This window comes from Triturus cristatus, chromosome 1_2 (genome assembly GCF_964204655.1).
Source record: "Triturus cristatus chromosome 1_2, aTriCri1.1, whole genome shotgun sequence".
NCBI classification, from domain to species: Eukaryota; Metazoa; Chordata; class Amphibia; order Caudata; family Salamandridae; genus Triturus; species Triturus cristatus.
In genome coordinates, this window is record NC_140580.1 from 347409653 (window position 1) to 347435296 (window position 25644).

Genomic DNA, 25644 nt, shown 5'->3' on the forward strand with positions numbered 1-25644 from the left:
TTCTTTGTACAAATTCCTCTTGTTGCCTGGCTTGTCGCGGCATGCCGTGCTGCGTGGAATGACGTAGTGATCACTTGGGGTCGATGATCGCTGTCTCCTCATGCTGCTATGGTGTAATTCTCAATCAGAGGGAGCATGTTCTTGTTGCAAATGGTGTAATCTAAAATTGAATGAGTACAACCATTTGTTCTTGTCCAATTTGGTGGACTATCCATGGGGAAGCGACCGTTCAGAATTGTGTAACCCAGGACGCTGAGTTGTAGCACCATGTATTCGCCAAGTTTGCTATATTTGTTACCAGTAGGCATTGTTTGTTCCAAGATATCTAGCCATGGTGCATCACACTCTTCAGGAAGTTCTTGAAAAAGGTTTGTATTGTAGTCAATGGATATTAAACAGGCTGTTCTTCCGTGGTTACTTGGTAGGTTACACTCTATCTGGATTAAGTGGTCAAACTTGGATTTTTTCTCCCTGGCGCTTGGTGAGATGTAAATGTTAATCAAGAGCAGTTGTTCAGTCTGTTTGGAGTTGTCAATTCTCATACCGGAAATCCAGTCTTCCCCGAATGTCAGTTGAACTACATTAGCGTTTAACTTGGCTGCAATGTAGATTGAAAGGCCGCCACTGGGTCGGCCAAACTTGTGCAGCCTGTGGGCCAGAGTTCTATATTTCAAATATACTTCTATTGGAAGGCTAGCCAAAGACCATGTTTCCTGCAATAGCATAACCTCGTGGTGTTTTAAAAACTTTATCACGTCTGGGGATTGAAGTTTTGGGGTAAGGCCGTTAATGTTCGACGAACATACTGAGAGGCCGGGTTGAGCGCCAGTTCAATTGTGGTTTCCCCCATCCAGGGCCGCTGGCAGCCATGCCCAATCAACCGCCGTGGTTTTGAACTTCTCTATTTCAGGGTGGGTAGACCCTCCGGGGGATGGACCTTTAGCTGATCTTATTATTGAAAAAGATGGTGGTTCGAATTTGTCTAGTGGGGCCGGGGATTTTGCAAGAACCGATGGGTACAGTGGTTCGGTTTGAGGAACTATTTTAATGCCCCATTTGTTACATTGATCAGACCTTAGTATTACCTGCTCCTTAATTGCTACTGTTGAAAAAGTAATTAGCGTTGGTTCGGTGGGTTGGTTACTTCTGATGGATTTAAATTCAATTGAAATTACATCACTAGATTCAATATGACGCAGTTCGGAAATAGATTTGAAAAGTTTGAGGATGTTCCCTCTATTCAAGATATCGTGTGGTCCTTGAGTGAGGTATTCAGGGATAAATAAAAATTTAGCTTTTTGGTTTGTTATAGTAGAATCCTGGCCGGAGGTCATGTGGTTACTTTTATGCATTGTCTGGGGTAGGTCAATTCTCCTTTGAATGTGTGATAGTTGTTGCTTGTGTCCCACTTGTTTGCTGTGTTTATGGAATTGTCGAGTCTTCTAGTCCAGTCTTTGAGGTGTACGGTGGTGATTTTAACTTGGTGACCTTTTCCAGCACGTCTAAGATCAAGGGTTGTGGGGTCTTCGCTGAAACCTCTCCCCTGGCCCTGGGTAAATCCTTGTGCTCTTTACAGTGGGTAGATGCCGGTGTCACCTTGCTAATCGTCTCTATTGTTGTTTGTAGAGGTAATTGTTGTGGCAGAAGGGAATTGCTGTCAGAACTTACAGAGCTGATCGAGTCAAGTCGTATGTTACCTTTTTTGGTATGGGGGAGATCACTGGTTGTATTTTGAATCGCTGTACTGCACTTATTACATTTTTTTCGTAGTCTCTTTCTTTCCCTTTCACTCAGGTGTTGATTTTGAGGGGATTTATTTGTTATTCCCATCCCTAAGCCGGCGTCTCTGATGTCAAAACTTTGCATTATCTCGGACATAAACAATGGTTAAATTTTTGACGTAATTTTGTTCTTATTGTCCGGTTTGGCTATTTGGAAAATACCATACTCCTTGGGTGCCGCTTGATTGTCCAGAGATGCGACTGCTGCTAGATTGTCGGTCGGTGGGCTGTCAACTTTTACTGGTGAAACCTTGCGTCCTTTGTTGGTTTTGTTTTGCTATATGCTTTGGTCTTTGGCTATCTGAGTAGCTAAATTGGGTGGATGTGAGCATAAAAGATGTGGTTGGCCTTGCGGACCTGATGGTAATTTCCTAATTTCTGTCAGGACCAAAGTGAGGAACTGGGGAAGCGAAGACAAGCTGTCGATTATTGGCGAGCAACAACATATTGCTTGGGTCATGTTGACATTGGATTGTGCTTTTGTAATTAAGGTGTTCAAGCCTTCCAATTTGTTGCCAATCCCTGCCGCGTGTACTGCTAGTGTATTTAGAAGGTCGACTTGTAGGTCAAGTTTATCTGAGTAATAGTTTAATGCAGACACTGTAGATTGTAGGGTTTGCAAAAGCTGGGGCCAGACAGTAGTGGGCTCAAACGCTGCTGAATCGTGACCTTCAATCATATCTTTTGTCTTGTTAAATTCTGTCTTGAAAAAAGATAAATCCAAAAGAGAGCGATCATTAGGCTCTCCTTGTTTTGTTTCGGAGGGTTCATGATGAGCCAAAGCAAGAGGCGTCGTTGGAGTAAGTGGTTTGATGTTGCCTGGGTAGATCCTGGTCCACTGTGAAGCTTGAGGGGTATAAATTATCTTGGTTCCAGGAAAACCTATATTGTTAGTATGAAAATTAGTTTCCTGCTGTGAGAGTGATCTCAGGCTGATTGGAGAATCATCGCTTGAAATAGCTATTGGCGAAGAGCTTTGTTCCTTATTTGATTGATGGACTTGTTGCAAAGGATAAAGCGTGTCTCCTAACTGGGTGGCTGATCTTAGCCTATCTTTTACACGAGTAGAAAATTCGTCCCTTATAAGGTGACCATCCGGGGACGTGCTGGAGACCTGGTTGTGGGGCTGCTCGTGAATCATGGCCTGCACTTTAATTGGAGCTGAGTCTGTATTAAGGGGTGTTTGGAAAGGCTGTGCTGATGGAGACAGCGTTTCGTTAGTGTTAATTGAGGCTGGGGCTGTAATTCCACATTTCTTAAAATAATCTCTGAGGGTCCTTTTTTTGCGTCGTTAATGGTTTCATCTTGCGTATTATATTGTTGAATTGAGGGCACCAGGGGTGTTGTTGTTTCCATCTCGGGGGTACAGCCTAGGGAGCCAGATCCCTGTTCAGAGTACTGCAAATGCGGGGGCAGTGGCGCTGAGAAGTGGGGTAATACCATCTCTGATTCCGCTGGTGATTTAATGAGTTCTTTATTCAACTTCTTGCGGGTTTTCGCAGTTTCTTTCCTGAGGCTTCCGGACCGCATTGTGGTATGACTGCAACTTGGGGTGGGTACTCCCCTTTCTTTGGCCCTTTATCTTCCTTGAGGGTCAAAAATGATGCCTTCCCTCTTGTTTATTGCAAATTTGCCCCAGTGGGCAACAACCAGGCTCCACTCTGTTTCAGGCTACTCCTGCTGCCCGATGTAACCTATCCCTTGCCCACCCCCACCTATGCAGTAGCATGGGGGGGTGAGGAGGTTGGGGAGGGGTGCAGTGAGTAAATACAATGCCAGGCTGGTGCAAGGCTAGGGCCTCTATGGTTTACTTAAATTGGAGCAGCTGGGCCAGCTGCGGATGACTGTAGGCGGGCCCGCCGGTTCGCAAACAGCACTGGACGAGCTCCTATGCTCAAGTCGCCGCCCACGCCTTAATGTCTCATGGGAAGTAGTAGGACAGAGGCAGGGCAGACCCATCCCACAGGGCTGATGCGGCAGAGTGGGACAGCGTAGAGTGTCATGGAACGGGTTCCCAGCATGACGCAGCTGGCGGGTACCTGGTGTTCTTGGCGGTCCCGAGATGTGCTGGGATGACGCGGTCCACAACCCCCTCGCCACCGCTGCCTACATGCAGCTCGCCTCTTACCACCTCTTGCTTCTTGCTGCCGGACCAGCTCACACTCGCACTCGCACACTCTGCTCACTCTGCTCCGACTCCGCTAGCATCCACTTCCGGGCGTATCAGCACAAACGTCCCAGGACACCTCTTGTCGCCTTACATGCATGGGCCATATTTAAAGTGTAATTTATAGGAGAGAGGCTGGATGTATTCCACTCATTATAAAAATATTTTCAAAGAGTAATCTGCATGTTTGCAGATACAAGAAATTGATGTCCTAATGATGCATTCAAATTATGCTCTTAAAAGATTGATAATTAAATGCTCCCAAATGTAGATTGGGCTTAAAAACACCAAATCAGCAAGTTAGGATGTTAAACACTTATCAGATGGTAACTGGATATTTACAATAGGAGGCACTTCTTAAGTATTTTTACAAATGGGTTGTCTCTTGTCACTACACACAAAATGTTTTGCCATCTACAAACTCTGAAATTGTACTGCTGGGCAAATGCCTTTGTCTTACTGTGCCTGCGGCTTACTGTGCCTGTGTACATGAATTGTAAATATATGTAATTGTAGAAAGACGGGTTACCATGGTGGAATAAAGCCTAACACCATCATGATGAAATAGCTCCTGAGTAGGCAATTGCTGTTTCTCTGAGCTAACCATGGTATCCCTCTGGCAGCAATTTGGCTCAAGACAGTAGGGTTTCCTCAGAACAGGCATGATTTGAATGAAACAGCAGCAGAACAACACATGAATTTAGAAACCACTCACTAATGCTCCCAAATCATTTTAGTAAAATTGAAAAAGATGTAGTGATTAAAGTAAGACCATAATGAAAAAACAAGGCTCAGTCACTTTACTGACATAGAAGTTAGTGTAACAGTTCCAAAGTTCCCTTGAATTCAATTTTAAATTCTCTGTGCATTAGTCACCAGTGGCCACTGGAGGCCGTCGTCTTCTCTTAGGATCACAGAACACATCCCTGCAGCAGTCTGATTCTTGAGCCTTCAGATATGCGGGAAGATCACAGCGGAGTCAATCAGGGACATCTTAAGGATTTTTGGGGCCCTGGGCCAAACGCATTTTGTGGTCCCCTGTTCAGAATAGCATTGAATTTGTGATCCAATTTGGAATTTTTCGTGTCCTCTTTGGCTAGGTCATTGATAATGCACAGGCAGTTCCTAGCTTTAGATTGCAAGGCATGTCAGAGTCTTCAGTCTTTCTTCATCTTTCTTCATCCATGCTGGAGCCAGTAGACATGTCTCTGTCCTTCTATTTGCTAGACCAGTCATTTCTGTGGGCACCCAGAGATCTTAGTCCTCCAAAGGGTTGCTCCCCCAAGGCATAGGAGAGTAGCAAGAGGGATTAGGCTTCACCACTAATGCCCTGTCAAGAATCTTCAAAACTCTGTGCAAAACCAGGTCCAAATATATCATCTGGACTACTTGCAGAGTTTTTTTTAATTTTGCCTATTGGTTTAGAATGCAAAATAAGGATCAATCTGTCAATCAGAACATTTGCAAAGCGCACTACTCACCCGTTAGGGTCTCAAGGCGCTGGGGGGGGTGCTGCTACTGCTCGAGTAGTCAGGTCGTGAGTAGCCTGGGTCTGCCGTAGGAGGATAGGGAGGGTGTTCCAGGTCTTGGCGGCGAGGTGGGAGAACTGCATGTTGTCGCTCTTCGGATGTGGTGGGCGGTGGCGAGGGCGAGGTCGGCGGAGCAGAGCTGGCGGTTCGGGGTGTAGAAGGTGGGTCGTCTGTTGAGGTATGCCAGTCCGGTGTTGTGGAGTTCCTTGTGTGCATGGGTGAGGAGCTTGAAGGTGATTCTCTTGTTGACGGGAAGCCAGTGCAGGTCTCTCAGGTGGGGTGTGATGTGGCTGTGGCGAGGGATGTCGAGGATCAGGCATGCAGAGGCGTTCTGTGTGTGTTGAAGTCGTTTCAGGAGTTTGGCCGAGGCTCCTGCGTAGAGGGCGTTTCTGTAGTCCTGCCTGCTGCTGACGAGGGCCTGGGTGACCGTTCTTCTTGTTCTGGTGGGGATCCACCTGTAGATCTTGCGGAGCATGCGGAGGGTGTTGAAGCAGGAGGATGAGACAGCGTTGACTTGCTTGGTCATGGAGAGTGTTGAGTCGAGGATGAACCCCAGGTTGCGTGCGTGGTCGGAGGGTGTCGGTGCTGCTCCCAGTGCGGTCGGCCACCAGGAGTCATCCCAGGCTGAGGGGGTGGAGCCGAGAATGAGGACCTCCGCCTTGTCCGAGTTCAGCTTCAGACGACTGTTCTTCAACCACTCGGCGACGGCCTTCATTCCTTCATGAAGGTTAGTTTTGGCATTTTGGGGGTCATTGGTGAGGGAGAGGATCAGCTGGTGTCATCGCTAAAGTGATGATGTTGAGGTCGTGCAGTCGGGCGATGTGGGCGAGTGGTGCCATGTAGATGTTGAACAATGTCAGGCTGAGGGATGATCCTTGGGGTACGCCGCAGATGATCTCGGAGGCTACTGACCGGAAAGGGGGGAGGCGGACGCTCTGCGTTCTGCCGGGGAGGAAGGAGGTGGTCCATTCCAGAGCCTTGTCTCGGATCCCTGTGTTCTGGAGGCGTGTGCATAGGGTGCGGTGACAGACAGTGTTGAAGGTGGCTGATAGATCCAGGAGGATGAGGGCCACGGTTTTGCCATTGTCCAGCAGGGCCCTGATGTCATCGGTGGCGGCGATGAGGGCAGTTTCGGTACTGTGGTTGCTGCGGAACCTGGACCGGGATGGGTCCAGGATGTTGTTCTCCTCGAGATAGCGGGTCAGTTGTTCATTGACGGTCTTCTCGATGACCTTCGCCAGGAACGGGAGCAGGGAGATGGGTCGGAAGTTCTTGTGGTCCTTCGGATCAGTCTTGGGTTTCATGAGTAAGGCATTGATGACTTACTCGTCCCTCTTAAGATTTGTTCAGTCCTTAGCTTGGGTGGCAACAGCCCTCTTCCATAAGTTTGTGGTATTTTTGGCTTCTGGATGTTATCAGACTTCCAAATGTGTTCTATATGTCTGATACTAGACACCATTATGTGTAGCAACCTTAGAAGAGGTGAGGGGTGTCACTACACTGCTTCTCCACCCATCTTGCTGCCTCCAGGCTACAACAGTTTGTTTCCTTATAGCTCAAACCCTTTAAAGTGATTGAAGAGTTTTAAGCTGTTCAAAATGTCAGAACAACTTGCTGCCATAAAAGTAAAGAAAGTTTACACCCAGCAAAGGCTTTAGACCTCCTCTGGTAAAATAATCCTGGTTTCAACTAAACTAGTTTGGTGACCCATGATCTCAGGCCCTTGAGAAGAATAGGTCTAAACTATGTATCTACTCTGCTGGTCCAAGCTTATTGGTGCCCCTTGGAAATTCTGCTGAATTGCCCAACAACTCACATTTCTAAAGGCAACTCCTTTGGGCCCCCCGGAGACATCTCCTCCCCAGCTCTCCGATACAGGTCCCCTGTAAGGTCATTTAAAGGCAAGGGGTGATGCCTCTTCTCAAGTTCCTCATACAAAGGGAAAAGCAGTTGACAAACAAAATACAATGCACCAGCCGTGGCCCATGCAGGTAAGAACGGTGGGGCAGTGGGGCCAGGTGAGGGGGCATTTCGAAGGACGATGACGAGGGAAAATTAAATAAATAATACATTTCCCCTCGTCATCGTCCATTGAAATCACCCACCACCTGGCCCCACCGCTCTTGCCTGCATGGGCCGTGGCTGCAATACACTGATATGCAATCACCAGCATCTCATAGGATGAGCATTTATAGATTCAGTTCTAATAAGTGTGGCAGCATCTCAAACCTGCTCACAGGTTTATTTAACCATACACCAGCCCAGCATCCTTACTGTACCATTAAATACACCAAAGGTTAGTCAATATTTCTCCATGTTTTTAAAGTTAACGCATACACTGAGAAACCAATTAGTGATCTCTCTCAAAGTGCTGACACAAAATACTAGCACTAACTAGCAGAAGAAAAGTGAGAGTTGTCATTCAAAAGAGTGGAGGTTCTGATGAAATGAACAGGATTTTGCTATTCTGTTCCTGCAATTGTTTTATGTGAGTTAGCATTCGCTGCACTATTTTATGTTTAGCCGCCATTTTGAATCATGCCATTAGCTGCTTATTGTCTCCTCCTGAAGCAGGCTGTGGAAAGTTTAATTCCTCCAAGTTTAGGCCCTGCTGTATTAATGAATACACTGTTCTTTTTAGCGCATACTTTTCCCACTAGATAGAGGCCTGCTCCCACTAGTGCAGCGATGGGCAGAGGCATAACAACCTTGGCATAGAGATAGTGTGTGCTCGGTCTCAGGATCAAAACTTTTCCTTCTGTACCTCCTTTGTGTAGCTGCCTCCATCTGGAAATTTCTAGTCTAGGCGTGTCTTCATTGGTTCTGATCGTACATAATGTATCACCATGTTTTCTGATGTCAGTCCTTTCTGCAGCACCCCTAAGCGACTGGGCAGATGGGGCTTCGCTTGAGTGTATCTAAATAAACATATACATAGTTTGTATTCTCTACTGTCTGACCGACTCTTCAATTGTATGGAAGGCTGAGAGGTGGTCGCGAGCGACCCGGATGGCCCTAATCAGGTCACTTCCTTCCGTTGGTGCCCGAACAGGGACCCCATCGGGTGAGTGGCCCATCCCCTCCTGAGGATGGGTGGGGAGGTCGAGGCCGCCGTTGGGTTGGATGGATGGACCAGGGATCCCTGCTCAAGAGAGTTTCTGAACTCGACGCTGCCCCTTCTGTCCTGCCAGACGGTGCCTCACCCAGCGGTCATCCCGAATGGGGTACTAAATGACGAAACCCTTGGATCTGACCGTTTGGTCCGAAGAGTCGGCAGTAGAGAATACATTTGTTTGATCTGTGTGCACCAGGTGAGTTTGTTTTGGTTCTTTGTGGATATGGTACCATTTTGGTTTGTATTTGGCACGGTCTGAGGACCGATATTGGTACGAGGTGTTTGTGAACACTTTGCCAGGCAACATAACGAATTTGAACTACTTTTGAAAATGCCTAGATTTAGTAGGTTTTTGGTTTCTTGTTGTCGTTGCTCTGCAGATGATCGATTGGAAGAAAGTCAGCAAGTGCCACTAGAAGGCACTCTGAACTTTGATATGTATGTGAAGCATGGCCTTGGCCCCATTATGTTTAGTACGCTATGGCACAACTATACGAGGGACAATGCCGAGTTGCAGTGGCCGTTGACGGGCAATTTTGATGAATAAAAAATTGGATTTTTACAGGAGAAGTTGTTTGCGAAAAGAAATAGGCAGTCTATGTTTGATTCTCTCCGTGGCAAAAGGAGGCTAAACAGAGACAAATGAAAGCAGAGAAAGAGGCGCGAAAGATGAGAATGCAAACATTGACTCAGAAAGTTGTAGGACATGATTGAGAGAAACAAGAAATAGGAATTGAACATGAATATAGGAGGTTTTGATTGAATATTGAAAAATCTTATGTAGCCCGAGAAGAAAATAATACTTTTGTGGATGAAAAGATAGATACTAGATCCTCTCCTCCATATGCCCTGAAGAGGATATATCCCGCTCTTCCCTGACAGGCCCAGCTACCCGGTTCTTCTGTCTCTGCTGTTTTTGCTTCTGTTACTGTTGATCGGACTGCCTTAGCCGCGACACCTCCTGTCCTTTATTTGTCCTCGCCGTCTGTGTCAACTATGACTATTAGTACTCCTGCGATGCCTATTGCTTTGGCGTCTCTTTCACCAGTTTTTACACCCACGACACAGCCAGCAGCGACGTTAGTGCCTACTACCTCTGTTGTCACTCCCACTGTGTTCTTTCATTCCCTGACATCACAGAGTAGTGGGACACCAGTACGTGGATTTGAGGATAGAGACTGGATGAAATTTAAGGAACGTATGGGGCGGACGTTAGTTCGATGTGATGTGGGAGATGAGAAGAAAAGGGTAGTAGGTAATCAGGCTGCCTTGTGGGCTCGGAATCCCATTTATGGTGTGGAGGATGTGTGGAGTGTGATGAAAGATTATGAGCCTTTTGTACAACAGCATGCCCTTAAGCATATGTCGACAACTTTGATCGGTCTTTGGAAGCAGTGCTTCAATGATGCAGCACCGCAAATTTTATATGATATTTAGGATCATGTATATGTTACTGATATGGCACCTGGTCAAGTTTTTGGTAATGTTGCGACGGGTGCTTAACTGGGAAGACTGCCTGAGAAGAGTCCCACCCTGGTATCTCAGTTTCCGATGCGGGAGGTTCATCCTACCTATCATCCTGAAATACCAGAGCTAAGGGATCAGCATAATGTTGTTACTAGACCAGGGGCAGCAGCCTGTTTCCAAGAGCAATGGGATATACTCCGTGGAAAAGGAGTGAAGTGTTGTCTCTTAAAACCCAGTTACCTGATCCTAGGAAGAATCCGGCTGCTTATTATAAAGAATTGACTGAAGCTGCCTCTTCTACAGTGATGACACTTGCTGATATTGAAATGTTCTTTGGCTTACTAGTTCCAGTTGATATTTGGAGACAAGTCCACACACAGGATCATGCTTCAGAATTGGGTGGTACCTGGGATCAAATAAAAGTATGGGATCAGGAATGGAAGCCAGGTGATAAGCCTAGACCAGAGATACTTGCTTTGTTCAGCCGTATCATTACGTATATGCATTCACTTATCCCTCTGAGAAAAGTTGATTGGGACAAGCTTTCGGCTTGCTGTCAAACGAGAGATCAGAGTGTGTCTGATATTTTCACTTAGTTTGAAGGTGTGTTTCTAGACTATAGTGGACAGGATTTGTCGATCGAAGGTGGCGTTCTATTGTTTGCTAATAGATTTGTTTCCAATTTACTTCCTGAGATTGCGACCAATCAATCAATCAATCAATCAATCAAGGCATTTATATTGCGCACTACTCACCCGGAAGGGTCTCAAGGCGCTTGGGGAAGGGGGTCTTCTACTGCTCGAACAGCCAGGTCTTGAGCTGTTTCCTGAAGGCGAGGTGGTCCTGGGTCAGCCGAAGGTGGATGGGCAGAGAGTTCCATGTCTTAGCCGCCAGGTAGGAGAAGGATCTTCCTCCGGAGGTGGCTCTCTGGATGCGAGGGACGGCGGCGAGGGCGAGGCGCGCGGATCGTAGCTGGCGAGTGGGCACGTAGAAGGCGAGGCGGTTGTTGAGGTATCTTGGGCCCAGGTCGTGGAGAGATTTGTGTGCGTGGGTGAGGAGTCTGAACGTGATCCTCTTATTGACAGGGAGCCAGTGGAGGTCTCTCAGGTGGCTCGAGATGTGGCTGCGTCGGGGGACGTCTAGGATGAGTCGGGCGGAGGCGTTCTGGATGCGCTGAAGTCTTTTCTGAAGCTTGGCTGTTGTTCCGGCGTAGAGGGTGTTTCCGTAGTCTAGTCTGCTGGTGACGAGGGCCTGGGTGACCGTCTTCCTGGTCTCGGTCGGGATCCATCGGAAGATCTTGCGGAGCATGCGGAGGGTGTGGAAGCAGGATGAGGAGACGGCGTTGACTTGTCTGGTCATCGATAAGGAAAAGTCCAGGATGAAGCCCAGGTTGCGTGCGTGGTCCGTTGGCTTTGGTGCGGTGCCTAGGGCTGGGGGCCACCAGGAGTCGTCCCATGCGGAGGGTGATGGTCCAAGGATGAGGACTTCTGTCTAGTCCGTGTTCAGTTTCAGGCGGCTCAAGTTCATCCACTCGGCGACGTCTTTCATCCCTTCGTGCAGGTTAGTCCTGGCGTTGTCAGGGTCTCTGGTGAGGGAGAGGATCAGCTGGGTGTCATCGGCGTAGGAGATGATGTTGAGGTTGTGTTGGCGTGCGATGGCCGCGAGGGGTTTCATGTAGACGTTGAAGAGGGTGGGGCTGAGTGACGATCCTTGCGGGACGCCGCAGATGACTTCGGTGGCCTCAGATCGGAACGGAGGGAGGCGTACTCTCTGTGTTCTGCCGGCGAGGTACGAGGTGATCCATTCCAGGGCCTTCCCTTGGATACCTGTGTTGTTGAGGCGTTGGACTAGGGTGCGGTGGCAGACAGTGTCAAATGCTGCGGAGAGGTCCAGGAGGCTGAGGGCCGTAGTTTCCCCGTTGTCGAGTAGAGCCCGGATGTCATCGGTGGCTGCAATGAGGGCGGTCTCAGTGCTGTGGTTGGCTCTGAAGCCGGATTGCGATGGGTCGAGGGATCCGTTCGTCTCGAGGAAGGTGGACAGTTGCTTGTTGACGATCTTCTCGGCGACTTTGGCAGGGAAAGGAAGGAGCGAGATTGGGCGGAAATTCTTGAGGTCGGTTGCGTCCGCTGTTGGTTTCTTCAGCAGTGCGCTGAGCTCGGCGTGCTTCCAGCTCTCCGGGAAGGTGGCTGTGTCGAAGGAGATGTTGATGATGTCTCTGAGGTGGGGTGCAATGGTGGAGGACCAGAATACAGGCTTCAGAGAGCACCTGGTCCACCTCTTCCCCTTCTGTTATTTTGAATATGGCACATTATTATGAGCACAGGAAAAATGGGGATAAGGAGAGGACAGAGAAGAAGCACAAGGATTTGAAGACAAAAGTGTTGTTGCAGCAGGCTTCTAGGGGGAATGGTTCAGGACGTGATGGTTTGGTCCAACAGCTTCCACGCACTAGCAGGTCTACAATTACCATGCCTTTAGGGCTGAATTAGTGTGCGTTTTGTAAAGAGGAGGGACACTAGCGTAGCAAGTGTCCCGTGTTATTGCAGAAGGTGGCGGTCCCTAGAGGACGAGGTTCTCGTGGATGGGGTCGTGGAGCTGGAGGCCAGGACAGGGCTCAGAATGCTGTGGCCCCGCAGGGTCCTGCTGATCAAAATTATTTTGATGACCCTCAGGGAGGACAGTATTATCATGATAATTATGATACAGATGAGGTGACAGGGATGTCTTATAGCTAGGCCAGCCAGGGACAGAGTGAGTGGCCAGTTCTGATACCTGCAGATCAAAGTGGTCCGTACGTTAGTGCGGATGTGCATGGTTCGGCTAAGGCAGCGATTCCCAATCTGTGCGCCGTGGCACCCTGGTGCGCCGTGAAAGCGAGCCAGGGGCGCCGTGAACAGATGCGTACCAAGACAGTGTTTGGTAAATGAACAGAAGCATGTTTTGCAATTGATAGTGCTACGATGAGGCTAAAGCGTGTATAAAAGATTTATAGATAAAGGCACACAGTATTCAGAAGTCATTCGGGGCACAAGACGGCACCCTGATGACATGTGGAGGAAGAGACTTGAAAATAACACCGTGCTGATTTAATGTCATTGAAGTGTCTGGTCCGTGACGCTCAGCAGACTGTCTGTCTGGAGAACTTGAGAGGGGAACAGATAGAGCGGGCACAGAGGCGCCAATGAACTCTCTCTGAATGCGCAGGTAAAAAACGAGAGCAGAGGTGCAGAGGTGCGCTCAGACCTGCGCCGAGACTCCTCTACCTTTTGGCACTCAGAGAGGTGAGGTGACGGGGCGAGCTTCTGCGGCTTCAGTGACTTGGTAACTATTGAAACAATACTGTGAGCTTTAGGGAAAAAGTACGTGGCGAGAAGAGCACGGGGGCTTTTCTCAAGAGGTCCGTTGAACGGCAGGCACTTTCACTCAAGTTTATAGTAAGCGCTTTGTGCCTTTTTGTCAAAAGTAATGGTTTGCTTAAACATATGCTTTGAGAAGCAAGCACACTGTGTTAGGCTGCACCCATCTGTTAACGAAACAACACTGCGGGTCTCTGGCACCCCCCGTGAAGCAGAAAAAGAGCAAGCCATCGACACCAAGTGAAGTGCTGGCGCCTGGTTGAGGTGGCAGTCAGTGCATGCCTGCTAGACATCAGTTGTGCTACTTTCATCACTGATCTCGTGAGCTGCTCTATAGTCCCACTACATTTTAAAACCATTTTAAACCGCTATCACTTTTTTATAGTGAAATTGAAGTAATGATCGTGTTCCAGCTAAAAATAAACGCAGTGTGTTTTAGCTTAGTAACTTGCAGGGTGGCATCACACAGACACACACTGACTAATCCCACTGTAAGGGACTCAAAGAGAGCCTCGTGGGACGTTTTCAAAATCTTATGGTGGAATACCTTGATTTCCAGAGTCTTGAGGCTACAGTCCCAGTATAACACACCCCATTCTTTGTATGAACCTTTAACAACAAGAAAACAAGGGGTGAAGGAAACCATACTTAGCTTCACAATTTCATCGATTATAAATAAATGCGTGCTGAGCAAAAACGTGAAAGTTCACTAGCCCACAAAGTTGACAGCCTTGATAAGAGCGAATGATGTACAAGTCTGCCTTTAAAATGGAAAACAAACTCCAAAGCAGAATCAGCACATACAGCTCGTTTTGGTTTAACGCTCTGCATAATTAATACTGAACGCTGCGTCAGCATTCTCTGCGCCAGAATCTCCAGCACCATTTTCAACCCTGGCGACTCCCTTACACCTCCCTTGAATTCAAAGCTCTTAGTACAGTCATCATCTTCTTTCATTTTCATAACTGCACCCTCATTCCCATTTTCCTACTATTTTATAATGACCTTGAACTATGAGAATCCTGGCCCTACTCATCCTGACTTCGCCTTCACCCAATCATCTTTCACAATCCACCCTCGCATTCTTAATTTTTTGCACATCATTTCCCACCTTTTTCTTCAACCACTTTTTTTTCTAACTTTGAATTAGTTTCTCTTTGTCCCATTATGCTCTGTATGTACAACACCTGTGTACCACACCTTTCTCTACTTTTAGCCTGTTTTTGCATGCCATTCCTATGCAAAAGCACAGCATGTTTTGAACCCTGCTGATTGGCAGGAAAGCTGCTTTTAAATATATTCTAGTAGTATTTAAAGCAAAATCAGTTTCCTTGCCCTGATCTGGAAGACCTCTGTCATATTTAACTGCAGCCAGTTCTGACTTTTTTGACATCTCTTTGCACTGTGGGTCACGCGGTTTTAGTGACATAGTATACCGGGGATAACATCTGGGATTATAATACCTTCACCCCAATAATTTTCGGCGAGAAAAATGAAAGTACTCCAGAGGCCGGACTTATATCACCGCACCCGCCCAAATAAAAAGTAACATAATGGGGAGCCGCAGCCAACGACCCATATGTCAAGGGAGCCGCGGGTTGAAAAAGTTTGGGAACCACTGGGCTAAGGAGTTTTTGGTGGATACAGGTGCGACGAACAGTTCTATTTCTCGTTCCTTGGTCCCTTGGGCAGCTCTCTCTGGCCATAATAATGTTTCTGTAGGTCTTTCTGGTGTACCGGTTGTGAGCCCCATTTCAAAAACTCTTGCGTTGACTATTGCTCCTTGTTGACGACTAATTGTGGAGAAAATGTGATGGTTTTGGACTTGTTGAATAAATTGCATGCTACGATATACTGCTCCCCGTGCGTGTGTTTACATGACAATGGGTCTGGATGTCTTGCATGCTACTCAGTTCCTGTCCAAAGATGTGCCTCTTCCTGCGGAGTTTAAAGATGTACCACCCACTCTTTGGGCGACAGGTGACTCAGATGTGGGATTGTTACAGTTTCGATCCTAGTCAAAGACAATGCTGTTTTATCTCGCATCCCTCAGTATAAAATACTGCAGGCTGGTGAGCGAGCTTTATTGCAAAATATACAGGACTTGATTGGGAAAGGAGTGGTTGAGTCGACGACTGCTAATGTTTGTAATAGCCCTATTCTTCCCATTCTCAAACGGACACCTTCGGGTTCCTTTGACGATCATGCAGATGTTTATCGCTTTGTGATTGACTTGCGGGAAGTTAATAAAATAGTGATTCCCCAGTTTCTGGTGGTCCCTGACATTACGACTCTTTTGATAATGATTCCTTCTTCTGCTACATACTTTTCTGTCATTGACTTGAAAAACGCGTTCTTCAGTATTCCCATTCATCCTGACAGCAGGTATCTGTTTGGGTTCACCCTAGCTGGTAGAAGCTTTAGATTCTATCATGCTCCTCAAGGCTAAACAGAGAGCTCGAGTATCTATAGTCAGGCCCTGAAAGGTCAGCTGGATTCCTTGTCGCTCCCTACAGGTAATGTATTGCTCCAGTATGTTGATGACTTGCTCATCGCCTCGGAAACAGAACAAGGTTACAGAGACAGTATAGTTAAATTGTTGTTACATTTAGCTCAACATGGCCATAAAGTATACCTTTCCAAATTTCAGAATTGTCGACAGGAGGTCACCTACTTAGGTCACCTTCTATCGAAGAAGGATAGGAGACTGACCCCTGAGCACATCAGTACCATTCTTAAAATGCCCATTCGTGAAACATTACTTCCTACTGTCATCAGTGGATTCCAAATTATTCCCTACTAACCAAACCCCTCCTTGCTTTGACTACTAAAGATGTGCATGAACCCCTGCCTTGGACTCCTGAATGTCAGCAGTCTTTTGAGCAATTAAAAAGTGTACTTTGTTCGGCTCCAATGCTTGGCACGCCTAACTATAGCAAGTCATTTGTATTATATGTCCATGAGACGGCTGGTTGTGCACTTTCCATTCTAACACAAAAAATTGGAGATAAGCAACGGCTGTGTGCTTTATTTCTCGGCTGTTCTTGACCCTGTCACAAGAGCCCTCCTGAGCTGTCTAAGAGCGGTCGCGGCTTTGGCCGTCTCGATACAACAATCGGCTGGACTTGTGCTTGATACTGATCTCACAGTCATGGTACCCTATGCTGTGGATACACTTTTGAATAGGAACAAGACACAGCACCTCACCAGTGCACGTCTGACAGGTTATGAGTTAACGCTGTTCGTCAAGCATATTACAATCAAATGAAGTGCCACTCTAAACCCAGCCACGTTACTACCCCTCCCTTCTGAAACTGATGAAAATGACATACATGATTGTATCTTCCGGATGGAAGAAGAGACGAAAGGACAGGTAGGCTTGACTGATGTTCCCTTATCTGACCCACAAAGGGAACTATATGTCGATGGCTCTTGTTTCAAATTGCCAGATGGCACTACAACTGCTGCTTATGCCATAACCACATTGCGTACAGTTGTAGAGACATCACAAGTCCCTTATCAGTCCGCCCAAGCAGCTGAGTTAGTCTCCCTTTTTCAAGCTTGTGAATTGAGTGCGGGACTGGTTGTCAATATATATACTAACAGCCAATATGCCTTCGGGGTCTCCCACAATTTTGGGTGACTCTGGGCAGAGAGAGGGTTCCTTACTTCCCATGGCACAAAGATTCAGCTCGGTAATCTTCTATATAGGCTTCTGTCCGCTTTGACACTCACTAAGAAATTGGCAATTGTAAAGTGTAGTGCCCAAGTTACTGACGATGTAGGGAAAGGTAATGCTTTTGCATATCAGACAGCTAAGGAAAAAGCCCGTACTAGGATGAAAAGAATGTTCGTAGCAGGTCCCGCTAGGTGGGTGCCCGAGGTCACAATGTTTGAAGATACACTTGAGAATGTGAAGGAAATACAGAGTGAGGCCTCAGTGGAGTAATTAGCTATGTGTCAATAAAGTACAGCACAATTGAACGATGAGAGATTTTGGATTGACAAGTCAGGGAAACAAAGATGGATGTGTCAGATGCATATGTTCCTCCTGTAGTCACAATGCCCATGTCCCAGCCCATATTGGTGCTAAGGGTATTTGCAAGTTGTTAGACCCTGTACGGCAGAATGACAACATCTCCAAAAATGCTGCACATTTAGTGAAGTATTCCATGGTGTGCATGATGCACAATCCTGGAAAAGGTCCCCCTACACCACCTGGTAATTTTTCACCATCTACTTTCTCTTTTGAGGTTCTTCAATTCGATTACATCGAATTGGACAGGGTCAATAATTTGAAGTACGTGTTGGTGGTTGTTTGTGCATTCAGTAAATGGGTTGAGGCTTACCCCACTAAAGACAATAGAGCCATTGCGACTGCAAAGGTGCTCCTGAAGGAGTTCTTTCCTCGTTTCGGCTTTCCCCGTTGGATCTGGAGTGATAACGGAAGTCACTTTATAATGCCAAATTCATACAGTTAATTTGTGATGGTTTGCACATAAAACAGAAATTCCATGCTGCAAACCACCTGCAATCAGCAGATTTGGTTGAGAAGTCAATGGTACTCTCAAACTGCAGTTAGCAAACGTTCAGGAGACAACAGGGTTACAGTGGCCAGATGCTTTACCAGTATCTCTTTTGTCGACAAGAACAACAGCACATTCTAGAACAGGATTGTCACCCTACAAGGTCGTGTTTGGATGCCCGGCAAATGTCTGGGGCGCCCCACGCAGATATTCTGATATTGAGTATCCATTGTTAACACACTATCTTTGCCAGTTAACTGAAAATGTGCGTTCTATTCACCAACAGGTCCGCGAGTCCCTTCTACCCATACCAGAGGGGCCCGGACACGAGATTCGGCCTGGAGACTTCGTTCTAGTGAAGAATGTCTAGCAGAAGAAGAGTTTGGAGACCCATTGGAAGGGACCTGAACAGGTCCTCCTGGCAACTAGAAATGCTGGGAAGGTCGCCGGCTGAAAGAACTGGATTCATGCCAGTCATTGCCGCAGGGTAGCCTTACCCTTGCCCTATGATCAGTGGGTAAGGGATGGTGTTGCGGACACTGAGTCTGAGAAGGTGCCTCAGTTTGTCCCCTTCCGGGATGCAAAGTTAACGTGGACCCAAACGGATGCCGAGAATGATGATGCACTAAATGCAGCGGTCCCTCCAGAAATTCGAGCCATTAAGGAGCCACTGTTTGTTGACCCCTCTGTGCCTGGAGTCACCAGGTACAATTTGTGTCCTCAGCTGAGGAATGGTGCACCAAAGGAGAAGTCAGATTAGTTAGGGATGGACTGTGCAAGTCAGGGTGTACTTTGCTATAGTACCAACGGTGTTAGTTTAGGGTGTTGTGAGATTGGTGCACTGTTCTGACATTGGACAGGATAGATCAAACGTGCTCCCTAGGAGGGGGATACATTTTCCTGTGCGACGTGGGATTCATCGTAAGCTTAGGACTGAGCAAGCTTCACCGCTGGTGCTCAAGAGCGCCAATGTTGATGAACAATAGGAGACTGTACACTTACCTTTGCTATCAGTATTTTTGCATTCCTCTTCTTGTTCTAAAATGCATCCGTTTGGTCAACCTATTGAGGAGGAGGAACAGCCATTTGCATCACCGCGTTTAGTGCAGGGTTGGTCAACGAAGAGTAAAATAGTTTGCATATTAATTGTTGTGATTGCGCTAATAACAATACTTGGAATATCCTGGTTTCTAGAAGAGAAGTATCCTGCATATTCCTTGGTTGGTACAACGCTCAATCCCGCTGAACACATTTTTGTTACTTTGGCCCCTCACAAAGAAGAGCATAGAAAGTCTTACACAGACAATGTATTTATACAAATGTTGCATCAAGCCCATAATGAGTCCAATACAGCTGATTGTTGGGTTTGTGGATTGCTCCCCTCAGTTACTCATAAGAGCGACAATTTGTTGCCCATGCCATTGTCATATATTGGCAGCTGTGAAGGTTGGTATGAATTGTTCATTATAGTGCACTACCATTTCCAACTCTCTAATCTGGTAATGACACCTGCTGATTCTCGCACTGTAGTAGAGTATATACGTTTTTATCACGGGTTTACTCCCATAGCATCGGCAGGACAAGGGACCTCTGGTATATTGTCCCCAAAATGCTGTATGAGCACATATGAAAAAGTGAAAAACGAAACATGGCTTTGAATGGAAATGGCTGATTTCGAAAGGTTCAAAACCTCTGAGTATTTTCAATCTTTCCAAGCACGCAATATTACTAAGGACAAACCGATGCCGGTGTCCATGGTCAACACAACAGATAGTTTCTGTTTCCAGGGTACTGGGGAGGTAAAGGTGGGGAGAGTAAATGCAATTTCACCTAAAGACTAAGAACGATTAATAGTCCGCCTTTGATCCAACCCCATAATGTCAACTTTGTCTGTGGACCCCAAGCTTATGTCTGGCTTCCGAGGGGATGGTCAGGTAGATGTTACCTCTCTTTCCTCCTTCCCCCTGTGTATGTTACCACGTCCAATTATCATAAAGATCATCAGCTGCAGAATGGGAGTACATACTTGCCCCGAGTCAGAAGGGTTGTTGACAGGAAGGATATAGATCAGACAGATACCACCGCACAACAGTTTTTGGACCCAATGGCTAATAGTCTTCAACTTCGTTGGCTAACAAGAGTTGTGGAGGGGGTTATTAATACAACTGCTGGAATGCTGACAAACATCACTGCTGAGCTTCAGCCTATGAGATTAGTCACATTGCAGAACCGGATGGTGTTAGATGTCATACTTGCAGATGGGGTGGGGCATGTCACGTCATTGGCAGCAGCTGTTACGTTTACATACATGATCACGCTCCCAATGTGTATGCAGCTATACAAAAATTGCATAGACTTTCGTCTGACATACACCAAGAAACAGGTACTTGGACCTTATGAGGGTGGTTCTTGAACATAGTCACATCCTGGGTTTGGAAGATCCTCACTTTTTTAGCTGTGGTTCCTGGCATTCCCTTCACCTGTTGCCTCTGCATACAATGTCTCCCAGCTTGTTGCTTCTATTGTGTCACTATCCATACTCCCAAGCCAAAAATGCCAGTTCATGATACTAATGCAGCAGTTATGTTACAAAAATAAATTGAGGAGGGCATATTTAATTCTATATCATCCCTTGCAGCTTCTGTTCCTGATATTGAGTATATAGATTGTTCTGAGTATTAATGTCCGTTTGCTAATAAGAAATTTATGTCTTTTCCACCCACCATATAAAAATTAGTTAGCGAATGGTAAAAGGAGTGTCTGATGAAATGAACATGTTTTTGCTATTCTGTTTGTGCAACTGTTTTATGTAAGTTAGCATTCGAAGCACCATTTTATGTTTAGCCACCATTTTGAATCATGCCATTAGCTGTTTATTGTCTCCTCAAAAAGCAGGTTGTGGAAAGTTTCATTCCTCCAAGGTTAGGCCTTGCTGTACGAATGAAAACACTGGTCTTATTTTAGCATACCTTTCCCATTAGATAGAGGCCTGCTTCCACTAATCCATGGATGGGCACAGGCAGAACGACCTTGGCAATGAGATAGTGTGCAAACACAAGGAGATGATAGACGGAGTGCTGAAACTTTTCAAACACTCACCCCCAGTCACAGATCTGTGTTGAATCCATCATCATTCTTTAGCTTACTTTGCCACCCAAGTTCAGACACAGCTATATGCAAATCAGTCTTGACCCTTTGCCTCATGGGAACAGTCCAGCCCGAACTGCCAAGCTATGTCTTCCCTGGACAGGAAACAAGCTGTGTCTAAACTGGGGTGGCAAAATGAGCTAAAGAACGATGATGGATTCAACCCAGATCTATGACTGGGGGTGAGTGTTTGCAATGTTCAGCACTCCGTCCATCATCTCCTTGTGTTTACATAGAGATAGTGTGTGCCCAGTCTCAGGATAGAAACTTTTCCTTCTGTACCTCCTTTGTGTAGCTGCCTCTATCTGGAAATTTCCAGTCTGGGTGTGTCTTCATTGGTTCTGAATCGTACATAATGTATCACCATGTTTTCTGATGTCAGTCCTCTCTGCAGCACCCCTAAGCGACTGGGCAGACGGGGCTCCACTCAAGTGTATCTGAATAAACATATACTTGGTTTGCATTCTCTACTGTCTGACTGAATCTTCATTTGTATGGAAGGCTGTGAGGTAGTCGCGAGCGACCCGGATGTCCCTAATCAGGTCATTTCCTTCAGTTCCAAGTGAAACGTCACATTGTTGTTAAGTAATTTATTGTGCAAACAAAATGTGCAATGCCAAATGACTTTACATCAGTCTAGTTATTTCCCAATTACATTTCCTTATCGCATTCCCATCACATCTTAATTTTTATTATCCAGTTTCAACCTTACTCCACACACTGTACTGCACTGTGCAAAACTCATAATTTTTGAGTGCGCAGGTGCAATATAAATGTTCATTAGCTAAAATCAGCCAAATAGCAAACAGAAGAGGTATATTCTTGTGCAAGTTGTCCCATGTATGTCTCTGGTTGAAATTACCTCAAAATGCACACATAATTGGCAGCAGGCCTAATTCTTTAAATGGCACTCCCTAACAGTGAAAATTAACCATGGGAAGTTAGGACAGAGAGGTGTCTATCTAGCAACAATTCAAACTGCAACCCCCCCTGCTTTTCAGAAGTGCAGCCAAGCTAAAGGGACAATGCATTTCTTTACCCACTCCCATACTTCATACTCCTGAATAGCATTTCTTTTGGTGAACAAGTCCATTCATCCCCTCTTATAAAATACGTGGACCAGATTATAATTTTAGGCCATTGGATGATCCCTAAATTTTGATAAAACTGATAGTTAGCCTATGGGCAGTGATGGAAAGTTTTTAGTAAAATGCAAAAAACAATCTAGTTAAAGTCACAGGTGCAACCTTAACGTGCAATTCATATTGAACTGACATGACATTAAAATGCGTAGAATGCAGTATCAATCAATCAAATTTATTTATTCGGTTTCATGTTACATAAAACCATAAAAGCACAATGTGAAAACCAGGATAAAAATGGTGTAATACAGTATGTACAATCACGAGAGCAAGCCTGTGCAAATTAATAATTCATCTTATATGTACAAATTGCATCTAAAATGCCAGACACCAATTATATTAGAATAAAACTACTAAAAACAGTACGTAAAAGTCGATAGCTAGATCCACGAGCAGTGGCTATACAACTACATTCAACCAAAAATAGTAATAAGGGACAAGCCAGCTGGTCACAACTCGAAGGCAGATTTTAAGAAACTTAAAACATAAAATACAGTATTGCCTGTCAGTATCTGGAGAAATAATAATGTGAGCAAAACTTGTTTAAAGTTGGCCTGTTTCAAGATGGGAATTAAATATGTTTTTCTCGAGGTGTCATAAAATGGACAAAACATGGTAAAGTGTAACATTTCCTGCGGAGATGTTCCATCTCAGCCACAGGGCGGAAAAGATTGCCCTCTGTTTAAGCCCCTTGGATAAGTAAGAAGTAAATAAACCAGATCAAACCGAAACCTGTTCAAAAGGAATCTATCGTAAGAGTTCACTAAACCAAGTAAATACGGCTCAACCATCTCTGTGGTCCTTAATATAACAAAGTGGCGGACACTGGGCTTCATGAGCTCCCGCTCCTCCCTTAATATAGTCTAGCGCGTGCTAAACGCCGTCTTCAGAAGGGGTGTATCTACTTTTCGGTACCCTCAGGGTTGGAAAAGAGGTCTCCTCTTCCCAGGTTTGTTAGACCGATATTTGGACATCCTTTACCTCAGCATATGCCCAGATTTCGCTACCATAAAGTACTTTTGACAAACACTTTGCCCTGTAGAGCTCCAAAGGAGCCCCCACCGGTCTTTTATCCAGTCTCGCAGCAAAATTAAAAATTGCCGCCGATTCCCCCTTAAGGTCGTTTCTCTTACGGGTAAGTTGTGGGCACCAGTTCAGTTTATCATCCAGGAGTACCCCCAGATAGGAAAAAGCGGATGTTTTAGGAATCGGGGTAGGCCTACCTTAAAGGCGTATGATCTACTAGGCCGCGTCCCCAGTTGCATGATATATGATTTGGAGTGGTTAACTTTTAAGTCCAAATCGTCGTATAGCAGAACCGGGAGACCTCGCCGTCCGATCTGGGGATAATCAGTCTTAGGGGCCCATTAGGATGGCGGGTGAACTTCAGTTCGCCCCCCATCCTCGCGGTGCTGGGACCATACATGCGGTGGTCCCGCACAGCTGATTAGGATGCGACCGCCACCCTGGCGGTCCCAGTCCACATATTTAACATTGTGGTAAGTGCAACGGGCCCCCAAAGCACATCCCCGCCAGCCTTTCCATGGCGGCATCGCTGCCATGGAAAGGCCTTTTCAACTAGACATCATAATATGGATGGCGGTGCCTGCACCATATTATGCCCCAGCTCCGCCCGGCCGGCAATCATAATGATTGCCGACCGGCAGAAAAACGGCTTTCCGTCCGCCGCGATACCCCCGCCATAATAATATGGCGAGGTAAATCAAGTTGGGATGGTGGGTAGATCGCCACCGCTGGCCCGGCGGTGGTGATCTGCCCGCCATTATAATCACCCCCTTAGTCTCCAGGAGTATTTTTTCCAAATTGTTAATGTAGAGATTAAAAAGAAACAAGGCCAATATACAGCCTTGGCGACACCACCCCTAACGGGGAATGAACGAGATACGTTCAAGCTTGACGAATATCGCACTACCACCTTGGTGTCCCGGTGGAGGTCGTAGAGGAAGAAAACCATGTCCCTGTCTACCCTTAAGGCTAAAAGGATCTTCCATAATTTGCCCCTATTTACACAATCAAATACAGATGACAGATCCATAAAAGCCAGGAAGATGGTACCCCTACGAGCAACAGTATATTTACTGGTTATTAGGAATAGATTCAAAGATTGTTCGATCGTGGAACGGCCAGGGCGCAACCCATATTAGGCGTCCGACAGAATGTTGTTGTCAGTAGCCCAGGTCGATAGCCTATCCAGCTAAATCATACCAACCACTTTTACCACCAAATCTAACAGGGAGATGGGTCTATAACACACAGTGCTATCCCTATCGCCCTTTTTAAAAACTGGCACGATGATGGAAGTCCCCCATGAAGACAGGGTGCCAAGCCTAGCAACTGCGTTGATTACAGAAGTGAGTACTGGAGCCCAAAGTGCCATGTCTGACAAATAAAGATCAGGTGGGATTCTATCGGGGCCCGGGCCCTTATTGCGTGTCAGACCAGTGATACCACGCCTTACTTCTTCTTCCAATACTATACCTTCAAGACAAAGCGGTGAGGGCTTAGCACATGTGTGCACCTGTGAGTATTCCCAATTAAATTTGAATATAGTCAATCATCAAACCACGCTCTACTTCCCGAGGTCCACCGGTATTGAACCACAATTTTTAAACAAAAAGCTATTCTTGAGAAGGAGTGTTGTGTTAATACTTGATGTATTCAATCAATTATTGTGTTCATTAACGATCCATTCCACTCGCAAACTTCCTTGTCCAGTTCCGTATTTTATTTGCAACCATATAAATTCAGAATTCATCCAATAAACTTCACAATTCAATCAGCCTCAGCCAACGCATTTCATCCAATCTAGGACGTTTTCAGGGCTGAAAAAAGGAAAAAAATAATATACAAATCAGTTGTGATCCCCACATATCCTATATACATGATTACAATTCCACTGTGCTTGACGATTACATTAATGAATCTCTTTAAACACCCAATTATCAAAAAATCAATCAATCAATCAATCAATCATAGCATTTGTAAAGCGCACTACTTACCCGTGAGGGTCTCAAGGCACTGGGGGGTCGGGAATGCTGCTACTGCTCAAAAAGCCAGGTCTTGTGGAGTCTTCTGAAGGTCAGCAGGTCTTGCGTCTGCCATAGGTTGATGGGGAGGGTGTTCCCGGTCTTGGCGGTGAGGTGGGAGAACGATCTGCAACCGGAGGTCGCTCTTCGGATGCGGGGACTGTGGCGAGGGTGAGGTCGGCAGAGCGGAGCTGGAGGGTGGGGGTGTAGAGGCTGAGTCGTCTGTTGAGGTACGCTGGTCCGGTGTTGTGGAGTGCCTTGTGTGCGTGGGTGAGGAGCTTAAAGGTTATCCTCTTGTTGACAGGGAGCCAGTGCAGGTCTCTCAGGTGGGGTGTGATGTGGCTGCGGCGAGGGATGTCGAGGATCA